We start from the raw sequence: 12,355 nt of genomic DNA, 5'->3' as shown, positions 1-12,355 counted from the left end.
AAAGAAAGCACGGTAAGGAGAAGTGGTGTTTCTCCCACATTATCCCGCAGGAGACACTAAGGAACAACACAAGCTGGATCGACACCAACTAATCGCCTAATCAAAGAAGAAAGACAGCACAGCCATCAAGGACTTGATGTGCAGAACTTTTGCACATAGAAGACATGATGTCATCAGTCTACAGATGAGCATAGAAGACAGATGGCCTGTCTTGTTTGATGTCTTGCAAGTGAGTAAATCAAATTTTCTTCAAGCAGTGGTCAACACAGACACTACAGACGGATAACCTGCATGTGTCACAGTTTCACATCCTATTGAATGCTATATGATCTTTAGTTTTTGATGGATTGAAATGACAATACATTTAATCATAAGTAATTTTTTCTCTTTTCTCATCCCTCTCTCTTCCAGGTCAGCGCAGAGTTTCAGAAGATCACCACACTGAATCTTGAGCCAAAGTTCATGTCAATGTTGGACTTCTATTCCCCAAAACTGTTGTCCATGTTCCAAGGGGAAAAGGGTGCTGTCGGGCGTCTGAGGGCATCTTAATATTCAATAAACTATTAATGTTTTATGCCTGTAACGGGAAGAAACTCAGCTAACTGATCTCTTTTTTTTTTGCCTCTGAATTAGCTATGAGCGAAATAACCTTAAGGCCGTTAGCACAGAACTCTAGCTACACTGATCGATATACTTATTGGATCTGCACTAACAAGCTTAGATAACATCCTGAGAGTCCACAGATTATAGAAATATAAGGATCATCACTGAACGATCAGAACTCGTGTTCAATGTTATTAAAACGAGAAAAAACGCGGCTGAAGATTAATCCATAGTTTATAGCAATGTGTCTGCCACATTGAAAAAATTATTGATAATCCATAATTCAATTTTTATGCAAAAATCGGAGAAGAAGAATTAGCTGCTAATGGTAGCCACCAGAGGTTAGCGCAGCTTCCGGTTATTCTACGCGTGTCTCTCACTCCTTATTTGGTAAGCTGTGTGTGTTTGTGGGACTTTCCCTCGATTCCATTGGCTCTGACGGTTGGAAAGAGATGTCAATCAGCAAAATTGACCAAGGGGGGCCCAGAGATGATTTGGAAAATCCACCCAAATGACCCCAGAAGTGTTTTTTTTCTTTCTAAACCTCTCTAAAAAGGTCAAATGTCCCTTGTTTTGCATCAATCTTGATACAGGGTACCTATTATATGTTGTACTTTGGATTCCTAAAGCTTTTAGTCTACCTTACCATCATCCAAGGGTAGTTTTCACAATAAGTAAAAAATAATTACACTATAATTTAAAGTGTTTTACTCTGTTCAATCTGAATGTTCTTTAAAATAAAAAAACATCTATATTGATTCTGAATCTTCTACATCCAACTCACAGGTTTATCATTACTTTGAGAAAAGAGTTTATTAATTTAACCCTTTTAGAAGGGAAGATATGGTCATTTGTTCTGGGAATGTCATTTTCGAGCCTGAGACCTGAAAAACAGGCTCAGTGCTTAACAGGTTAAGGGACCGCTTAGTTATATGCAGAGCTCAATTCAGGTCAAATCGTTTTTATAGCTTTCATTGTTACCAGGGCTGCCCCTTCTTAGTCGATTAGTTGACTTTATTTGTGGTTTTAGTCGATGATGATTTCTTTAGTTAATTAGTAATCTTTTAATGTATTATTTTCATGGTGAAACCAAAATCTGTGCTGGTTGTATAGTCTGACCGCTGCAGGAAGGAAAGGCCTGATGTCAGTTAAGTTCACTGATGATGAGGGACAAACGGAGGATGGAGTCACACTGGTGGTCCCAAGCGTGAGTTCCTGACCCTCCTTATGGAATGCCTGAGAATGTGAAGAAAACATCATGTCATAGCAACTGTTTGTGCTCCATGGCGGTGTGACTTTCCCAGCCGCTCACTGTCTCAAATCTGACTCTAAATGTGTAATTTTCTCTATAAAGATAGAACTAATACACAATTATGAATGTAAAATATATTGTATTTAATGCATTGGTCTACAATTTAATGATGGCTTCTGTATTTAATGCATTTGTCTACAATTTAATGATGGCTTCTGTATTTAATGCATTTGTCTACAATTTAATGATGGCTTCTATATATTTCACATAAACAGATAATGAAAAAATGTGTCTGATAACTAGTGTATGCATCTGCCAATTAGTATTCTAAACAGAGTAGTGTGGTGACACGTTATTGGACATAATTCACCTCTCTTATTGTGTTGCCACACGGACCCTTTAGTGGGAAAACCTGTAGCTTTAGCTGCCATTCCTGCTAGCTCGTCAAGCAGAGCAGTTCATGCATTAACCTCTCCGATGTTAATGGCTAATAAAGATTGGAACTCTGTTCTCAATACACCGCCTCCGACTCCCTTTTCCTGGCACTACACTGGTGACCCTGACGTGATGTGTTCGTAAAGCTGCCGGAATTCTGGGAGCACGCCGCGGAGGCATGGTTCGCACATGTGGAGGCGCACTTCGCCTGCCGACAGGTCCGTGACGGTGACCAGTTACTTGACATTCAAGGCCTAGGAGACAGCAAGCCATCTCAGCTAATGGAGAAAATGCGAAATCTGCTCGGGGGGGAGGATCCCCGGATTTTGTTCACAGAGATTTTCCTGCGTCACTTGCCTCCCCGGGTACAGACGGCGCTGGCCAACACGCCTGTCACGGAGCCTCGTGCTTTGGCTGAGGAAGCGGATCGTTTTTTCCTGGCTACACAACAGCCTGGTGCAGAGACGTTGGCCGCGACGAACAGCGGCCCACCTGCAGTCAAGAAAGCGTGGCGGACGCCGGACACGGCTGTGGCGAGCCGGCGTGGAGACGCCGGAAAGTGCGTTTACCACGCACGTTTCGAGACAAGGGCGAAGAGATGCATCGCTCCGTGCAGCTACAAACCCCCGGGAAACGGAAGGGCCGGCGCTTAGTAGTGGCTCTGAGCGTCGGCGGCACGTGCAGGCTCCTCTTCGTCAGCGACAGCGTTTCGGGAAGCCTGTTTCTGTGTGACATGGGCGCTCAACAGAGCGTAATTCCAGCGTCGAGTGAAGACGTCGCCCGTGGGGGGAACGGACCGCGATTGACGACGGCTAACGGCGGTCCTATTCGCATGTACGACGTGAGGCCTATGTGTCTGTGCATCGGAGGACAGCGTTTCAGCTGGGATTTCGTGACAGCAGACATTTCTTTTCCCCTCCTCGGAGCGGATTTTTTGTGCGCTCATGGACTCTTAGTGGACGTTAAGAATAGGCGTTTGGTTGATGCCTTAACGTTTTCTTCCCTCGTGTGCACACTCGCAGCGCAGCGTATGACGGACTGTCAGGCTCGCTGTCAGGGGCAGACACGTTTCTCAGACTGTTGGCCGAGTTTCCAGACCTGTCGCTACCTACCTTCTCTGCGCTTACCACTAAGCATGGCGTGGAACACCACGTCACTACCGGGGGGCCTCCTGTCTACACCAGGGCCCGGCGGTTGAACCCTTCTAAGCTGGCTGTAGCGAGGGCGGAGTTTGCAACCATGGAGCGCCTGGGCATTGTCCGCCGCTCCGACAGTCCTTGGGCTTCCCCCCTGCACGTCGTTCCCAAACCGAATGGTGGGTTCCGCCCGTGCAGGGATTACCGCCGACTCAACGACGCCACTACGCCTGACCGCTATCCAGTGCCGCACATTCTTTTCGGCGCATCTCGCCGGTACGGGGCTGTTTTCCAAGGTGGACCTGGTGCGTGGATACCACCAGGTGCCCATGCACCCCCTGGACATTCCCAAGACAGCAGTGATAACGCCTTTTGGACTTTTTGAGTTCCTGCGGATGCCTTTTGGACTCAAGAATGCCGCTCAGACGTTCCAGCGCCTGATGGTGCTGCGGGACCTGCCGTCTGTGTTTGTCTACCTGGACGACATACTCGTTGCCAGCGCTTCAGTGCAGGAGCACCTGTCCCACCTCCGAGCCCTTTTCACACGGCTCAACGAACACGGATTAATCATCAATCCTGCAAAGTGCCAGTTCGGGGTGTCGGACATCGATTTCCTGGGGCACCGCGTCACCAAGGGCGGTGCAAGACCTCTGCCAGCGAAGGTGGAGGCTGTTGCGGCTTTTCCTCGCCCGTTCACAGCCCGGTCGCTCTGTGAGTTTCTGGGGATGGTGACTTTCTACCACCGTTTCATCGCCCGGGCCGCACACATCATGCGGCCGCTGTATGAGGCGTTGAAAGGCAAGACCCCCGTCCAGGAGATCGACTGGACAGCAGAGGGGGACGGCGCTTTTCCTGAGGTCAAGACCGCGTTGGCTAAGACGGCTTTGCTGGCACACCCATCATCTACGCGTCGGACTACGCGGTCGGCGCAGTGCACGAGCAGTGGGTGGAGGGCGCTTGGCAGCCGCTCGCCTTTTTCAGCCGCCAGCTGACGCCTAGAGAACGCAAATACAGCGCCTTTGACCGGGTGCTGCTCAGACTTTATTTGGCCGTGCGGCACTTCCGTTTCATGCTGGAAGGCCGTGAATTTACTGCGTTTGTCGACCACAAGCCGCTCACCTTCGCCATGTCAAAAGTGGCGGAGCCTTGGTCGGCACGTCAGCAGCGGCAGCTGTCCTACATATCGAAGTTCACTACGGACATCAAGCAAGTCGAACCTGGTTGCAGATTGCCTCTCCGGGGTCGTCATCGGTTGGGCCTGAACTATACTCGCATGGCGGCGGACCAGGTCACAGATCCCGGCGTCCAGCCTCTGAAAGTCGAGAGCGCGGGGCTGCGCTTGGAGGACTTGGTGTTCAGCGACGCGGGCATTACTCTCCTGTGTGACGTCTCTACGGGACTGGCGCGGCCTGTCAGCTCGAGGCATCCTGTGTTCGAGGCTGTGCACGGCCTGTCGCACCCCGGCGTTAAACCTTTGGCACGTTTGGTAGTGGCGAAGTTCGTTTGGCAAGGACTGAAAAGGGACTTGAGGACTTGGGCGAGGGAGTGCGTGGGTTATCGACGCGCTAAGGTGCACCGCCACACGAAGGCCCCGTTGGAGCGTTTCCTGGTGCCTGAGAGGAGGTTTGATCACGTCAACATTGACCTGGTTTGTCCGTTGCCTTCCTCTCAAGGGTTTTTATACCTCCTCACCATGGTGGACAGAACGACCCGTTGGCCGGAGGCGGTTCCGCTCGTTCCGAAATCAGCCGCGGACGTTGCCCGGGCCTTCATTGCAACGTGGGTGTGTCGTTTTGGCACCCCGTCGGACATTTCCTCAGACAGGGGCTCTCAGTTCACGTCCGAGCTCTGGAACGCTGTGGCAGGCGGTTTGGGGGTTAAGCTGCACAGGACTACCGCTTACCACCCTCAGGCTAACGGCCTCTGCGAGCGCTTCCATCGCTCCATGAAGGCGGCCCTCAAGGCCGGCCTTACGGACGGTAACTGGGTCGACAAGCTGCCCTGGGTGATGCTGGGCCTGAGGACCGCACCTAAAGAAGATCTGCAGTGTTCTACAGCGGAGATGGTCTACGGTCAGCCACTGAGGGTTCCGGGGGATTTCCTCCCAAATGCATCTGCTCCCTGGCCCTGAGCTGAGAGCCCCTGTCTGAGGCAGCGGAGGCTTTCGCTCCGGTCCCGACTACTCAGCACGGTGCGCCAGGGTCTCAAGTTCCCGCGGAGCTACGCTCGGCTGGGCACGTCTTCATTCGTCACGACGCACACAGAGGCCTCCTGCAGCCTCCTTATGATGGAACGCGGTGAAAAACACCTGGTGGTCGACATGGGCGGTAAGGCTGAGCACGTCTCAGTTGACCGGGTGAAGGCTGCTCACTTGGACGTGGACCGGCCGGTGGTGCTGGCTCGGCCGCCGAGACGGGGCCGACCCCCGGCTTTGATTCCTGTCAGGGAGTGTGGACCTGCTGTCCGCAGGCGGGTTGTTCCTCCCCGCCATACGGATTTTGTTTACACGTGAATTCTGGGGGGGCTTGTGTGGTGACACGTTATTGGACATAATTCGCCTCTCTTATTGTGTCGCCTTTAGTGCAGGGGTCGGCAACCTTTTTGATATGAAGTGCCATTTAAAAAGAAAATTGTTATCAGCGTGCCAACCATAGGTGTCAACGATCGAGAATTATCAACGGGGGGGGGGGGTTGAGGTGTTGGACGCTCGTGAACTATCAGCAGGAGGGCGGGGAAGCAGTGTGTGGACCTGTCAGCGCAACTTACATGATGCCGAATTTAACAAACACCTTTAAATAATTGGTTTAAACGGCATAATAATAAGGACGATCGTCCGTTCTGTGATTCTCCAGAGCACACATGTTAGGATATTAGGCTCATGGAAGTGAAACGAGGAAGCGGAAAAACAAAGGTCTGTGATGTATTTTGTGAAACAGAAGAACAGCAAAATAAATGCAACGGCCTCCCAAGAAGAGCTCGCCTCTCTCCAGTCATTTAAGTTAAAGTTGGTTATTGAACCTGAAGCTTGTTGATTCTGCCCTCCTCGACTACGGTCTGGGAGCCGACAAGAAAGTTCAACACACAGATGGCCAGTCCGCCCCTTTGTAGCGTATTATTTCGATAACAGATGAGCCGATCGCCACTGGGCTTTCAACTAAATACACAGCCACGCAAAAACTGCGGCATTTGTACAGCTCCTTATGGGTACTGCAATTAGTGAAGTGCTCTATTCCTCTGTGGTGAAACGATCAGCACTGCACCACGGAGGAAAGCGGCAGAAAGTCACCTGGAGATAAAGAGAGCGGGGCTGCGTTGCATGCATGGCTTCCTTCTGCAGGTAACGGGGAGACGCGCTCTGGCGGCGGTCTCGTTCAAGATCGGAAAATACAATTTCAATATTTTGCACACTTATTCCACTTATTCCTAGTGTGCCACTGGTTACGGTGCCGCATGCCAATGCTGGCACGCGTGCCAGGGGTTGCCGACCCCTGCTTTAGTGGGAACACCTGTAGCTTTAGCTGCCATTCCTGCTAGCTCGTCAAGCAGAGCAGTTCATGCATTAACCTCTCTGATGTTAATGGCTAATAAAGATTGGAACTTCTCAATACACCGCCTCCGACTCCCTTTTCCTGGCACTACAGTAGTGTGTTGAATCCTTATTTCTTGCATTTGAAACAGATACAATTACAAAAAAGTGAACTTACTGTTGTATTCAACTGCTGCCAAAAACTTTACATTTGTGCCACAGGAGCCACAGAACACTTGAACTGTCCCCAGATGTTGGCCAAAGAAAGGACAAAACATGGCGGCCTGAAAAGACATACATTGATGTAGTAAATCTATTTAATCAAGTCAATCAAAAACACATAGTCGAAATAGTGGTTGGCTAAATAAATAGAAAGATTCATGTTTACCGTTGAATCTGTGTTTTGTCTCTCTCTTTGAATGTCTTCTCTATATTTGTTCTTGAGCATGTCTGTCCTGTCATTACTTATTCCCTCTTCACATTTTGTCACTTTTTGTCTCTCTCTCTTTCTCTCTCAATTCAATTCAATAGCTTTATTAGCATGATCATAGTTACATATAGTATTGCTAAAGCTCTGTATAGTTGCAACTTATAAAACACAAATACATAAACAAACTGCTAAGAATTTCTCTCTCTCTTCAAATGTAATTTTTCCGAGGCACTCACTATGGCCCGTGTTATTTTCCTGCACTTGATTTGTCATCTCTTTTAACAATGTTCTTCCCTCACTTTATCTTCTCTTCAGGTGAAGCTCTCCTCAGCTGGTGTAGTAGTTACTGTAGGGACGCTAACGCTACCTGCGTAAATATGATGCTCTTTGTATAAAAACAAAACAAAACGTACTTCTTATACTGTATATCGACTTTGTCCACTTCAATCAACTTTCTATCATCCGGCTTCTATTTCTATCACTTGTTCGTTCTCTCTATGTCTGGTCGGACATCAATCTGTTCCATTCATGTTCCCTCTAGAGCAGGGTTCCCCAATTATATTTACCAAAGGGCCAATTTTTTTCAAGCATGACAAGCTAAGGGCCAAAATGCTATGTGTCACTAAAAGTTGTTTTACACTATGTGCAGATGTTACCTCTATTATAATTGTTGTAGTAGTGGCAGTAGTAATTAAACAAACCATGTGTTGAGAGTAAAGGAAAAATGCATCCTTGAAACAAAATTAGACCGAAATCAAACATTTATTAACAATAATAATAAATAAATGCTTTAACAAATACAAATGATTTTGCTGTGGTCTGATGGGGCATAACAATAAAACAAAAATAAAAAACAACAGAGTGAACTCTGATCAAATAGTCAGACAGGTCCACATCCAATTCAGCAAACACTGTAACACACACACACACACACACACACACACACACACACACACACACACACACACACACACACACACACACACACACACACACACACACACACACACACACACACACACACACACACACACACACACTCTCTCTCTCTCTCTCACACACTCACACACACACACACACACACACACACACACACACACACACACACACACACACACACACACACACACACACACACACACACACACACACACACACACACACACACACACACACACACTGGGAAAGACAGGAAGACAGAGAGAGAGTTTCAGTTAGTTACTTTTATAATGTCGTACCAAATTCACCACATTATCAGTTTTAACATTTTTAAATATGTGTACCAAATAATATCAGGCTGTAAATAACAAATAGCATTGTATTTTTTTTACTTTATTTTTAATATATTATTTTAATGTTGTATTCAATTTAACCAGTTTGTGGGCTGTTGTTAAAAGCCCTGCATTATCCAAGGTTTTTTATCTATCATATTAATAATTTGTTTTTAATTACGCTGCGTAGCATTTTATTTAGGAAATGAATGTACATATAAAATATAACTATAAAATGGTTATTTTTGTCTTAATAATTATTATACCACAATAGAATTGACAAATTGCAAAAATAAATTGATGTTGTTCACTCACCAATCAGTGAGAGAAGTGAGAGCGGCGGGATGAGGCAACCTGTCTGATGTTGGGCTTGTATTCTGTTGTGGCAATCCTGAGGCACTGTCCAAGATGTGCACTGGAGAGTCTGTTCCTGTCCTGGCTTTTGATAGCATTCATTGAAGAAAATCCTGATTCGCAGATGTATGTTGAGGGGAACATTGTGAGTAGGAACATAGCAATAGCTCTGGTGTTTTTGAAACGAGCTTGGGGAACCATGTTGATCCAAAAGTCACACACTGGTGCATCCTCCTTGTGTTGAGCTTTCAGCAACTCAGAGCTTCCCATCTCTAAGACCTCCATCTGAAGAGCTCCTTCTTCTATGGAAGGCACCAGCCTTTTGGCCTCTCCAGTCCACTGCCCGTCTGCTGACACAGAGAACGGATGTCTGAGGAAGAGGAGGATGTCACGTGAGATTTTAGGGGAGCTTTCAAATCGCTCCTTGAAGTTTTCTGCCAGTTTTGACACAAAATCCTTCATTACTGGATCTTCCGGCATTTCATTCTTCTCGCAGTGCTCACGCAGACGTGGAAAGTGCAGCTTCCTCCCATGAATATCTCTCTCCAAAAGGTGCAGCTTTGACCGAAAAGCTTCAACCGCCTCGTACATCTCAGCAACAGTGTGGTTCTTGCCTTGCAGCTGCAGGTTAAGGTGATTTAGATGAGACATGATGTCACACAAAAAATGAACATCTGCTATCACCTTGGTGTCAGTTAAAAAGCTCAAAAACTCATGGGCTTTTTGGCCCTGCAGGCTTGATAAGAACGACACCAGTTCATCACGCAGGTCGCACACCCTCTCCAACACACGGCCCTTGCTCAGCCAGCGAACATCGTTGTGTAGTAAGAGATCCTTGTGTTCAGAGGACATTTCCTCTAGCAACGATCTAAAAAGGCGATGCTGCAGACTAGAGCTCTCACGCACAAAGTTAACCAGTCTCGTCACAGTATCCATCGTTTCTTTCATTTTTCCACACAGTTTTGCGCACAACACTGATTTGTGAATGATGCAGTGAAATGTCAGAAGCGCCGGGTTAACGGCGGAAAGCCTGCTTACCAAGCCTTTGTGCTTTCCAACCATCGACGGAGCCCCGTCGGTTACAACAGAGACGATTTGACTCACATTCAAACCATTCTTTTCGAAGAACTGTGTCAGCTCGTGGAAGATTATTTCCCCGGTTGTGTGCCCGGGCAGAGTAAGCAAACACAGCAGCTCTTCCCGGAATATCTTCCCATCAAAAAATCGTACGAACACAGACAGCTGTTCCATGTCGGTTCGGTCACAGGAGGAGTCTATGGCTAAGGATATAGCCTCTGTTTTCTTCAAATCCGTGAGTAGACTGGAAAAACACTCCTCCGCTAAAACCTCTACTCTTCTGGTTGCCGTGTTAGCCGACAGCGGCACCTGCTTTAATAGCTCTACAACCTTTTTTTGTTGTTTTTCATCATGATTTAAAACTTCATGAGCCATGTCTATCGCACACCGTTTAATTAACTCAGCATCAGCAAACGGCTTCTTGGCTCTAGCAAGCGTCCAAGAGACGTGCAATGAAGCAGCTGATGCGCCCTCTTGTGCCGATGTTGTTTTCGACATTGTGGAAACAGAGTGCTTGTATGATGCAAGCAAACCTACTATCTTTTGTGTGCGCTGGTCGGATTTCTCTGGATAGTTAGCATTAAAACTGGCAGCATGAATAGAGGTGAAGTGCCGCTTCAGGTTGTCTGATTTGATTACAGCTACATTCTGCATGCAAATCAAACAAGTCGGTTTAGCATTGACGTGGTCCGGTAAAAAAAAACAATACTTCTCAGTCCAGTCAGTTTTGAACTGACGGTTCTCCTGGTCTACCTTCCTCTTCTTTGCGAATTCCATCCTGGGTTTGAGTTATCCACGGCCCGTTAGTGTCATGTTGGTCAATCGCTGGGTTGGGATGACAGGCGGCTAGCTGGCGAGCTATTGTTTATATGTGTTTGCCGCTATTCCAGGTGGTGACGAGTAAGTCAAGCGCGCGAAGCACGTCTTGCATATGCACGCGATAAGGTCATGGGTCAGGTTTACGAGTGTCGACGGAGGTCAAAATAAAGCGAAACCGCGGACATTTTATTTTATGTTTTTATGTTATAACAAGTGAATGCCAGTAGATCAGCACGGGCCATGCTATTGGCCGCTAATTGGGGTTGGCTGCTCTAGAGGCCTGGAGGCGGAGCACTTCGGTATGGTTTTTTTTGTATTTGTTTTTGGGTTTGTATGTGTTTTTGACTTTGCATATTGTTTTTGTATTTGCAGCGTTTTCTGGTTGCGTTTGTTTTCGGGATTTGTGTGTTGTATTTACTATGCATCATTTCTGTAAATGCAGCGTTTTTTTGTTGTATTTGTTTTCAGTGTTTGCTTGTTTTTCATTTTATTATTTGCAGGTGTTTCCTGCTTATGTATGCGTGTTTGGCCGTTGTTCAGCGTTTGCACCTGCCGGCCACGGTAGGTACTGGAGGTGAGAGACATTTCACAGAAATGTTACATTCCTTTTTAAATTGTATCATTTTATAATATTGAAATTTAGCAGGAGAAATTAATTACGGAAAGAGTCATCAATTAAAAAGACAAAAAAATTGGTATGACACAAGGATTCATGCATAGACTATTATTATTGAAACAAAAATACACACACATTTTAATTATTTGTCCTTATAGTAACAAGTATATGTATGCAGTCTGGTTTGTTTTCCTAAAGGCCTAAAGTCAGTATTAAGGTTGGACTACATTTTAGACCTTTAGATATGCGTATATCCATGGGCGTAATTTCCACTGGGGACAGGGGGGACATGTCCCCCCACTTTTCAAAATCTCGTTTGTGTCCCCCCCCACTTTTCAAATGTGTTTTTTTTTTTTTTACGCAAGTGGTCATCGTCACGGAGGAGCGTCTGTTTGTGTGTGTGGCAGGAGCGCAGTTTGTGTGAGAGACAGAGAGAGCTACAGGGGTTGTTGTATCTGGTGTTAGCTCGGAGGTAACGGAGATTAGAAGCTTTTTCAACAATAAGGAGAGAGAGAGTCCTCTCCTGTAGGACTGAGAGGCTGAGATAACGTCAGCTCAGGGAGGTAAAGGACTCGCTGAGTGATTGTAAACTTTAGTTATCTCAGTGGGTCTCAAACGGTTTGGTCTAAACAAATATTTCCATCTATTTAATATAGTTGTTCAAAATAAATAATAAATAATTCCAATGTCAGTAAAAAATGTAAAACACAGTTTGAAAGGGAAGTAATTAGTAAAATACGGATAAATAAAAAGAAAGAATGCAGACTAGGTAAGATAAAGATAGGAGAGAGGAGTTGATCAATGATGTGTTATTGGTTGCGAGCATATTCTAATGG

General features: G+C 46.4%; 1 long non-coding RNA gene across 1 annotated transcript; it reads right to left on the bottom strand.

The window, feature by feature from the left end:
* Positions 1-8,125: 8,125 nt before the first annotated feature.
* On the bottom strand, positions 8,126-9,231 carry LOC307034252. The gene is made up of 2 exons (XR_013806846.1): positions 8,969-9,231; positions 8,126-8,293 (listed from the first exon to the last, which is right to left on the bottom strand). It is a non-coding gene; the product is annotated as an uncharacterized lncRNA (long non-coding RNA).
* Between the last annotated feature and the right edge of the window lie 3,124 nt (positions 9,232-12,355).

The sequence above is a fragment of the Notothenia rossii genome (genome assembly GCF_949606895.1).
Source record: "Notothenia rossii genome assembly, chromosome: 3".
NCBI classification, from domain to species: Eukaryota; Metazoa; Chordata; class Actinopteri; order Perciformes; family Nototheniidae; genus Notothenia; species Notothenia rossii.
Note: the sequence above shows the minus strand (reverse complement) of the source record. Positions and strands in the feature narration are given on the sequence as shown.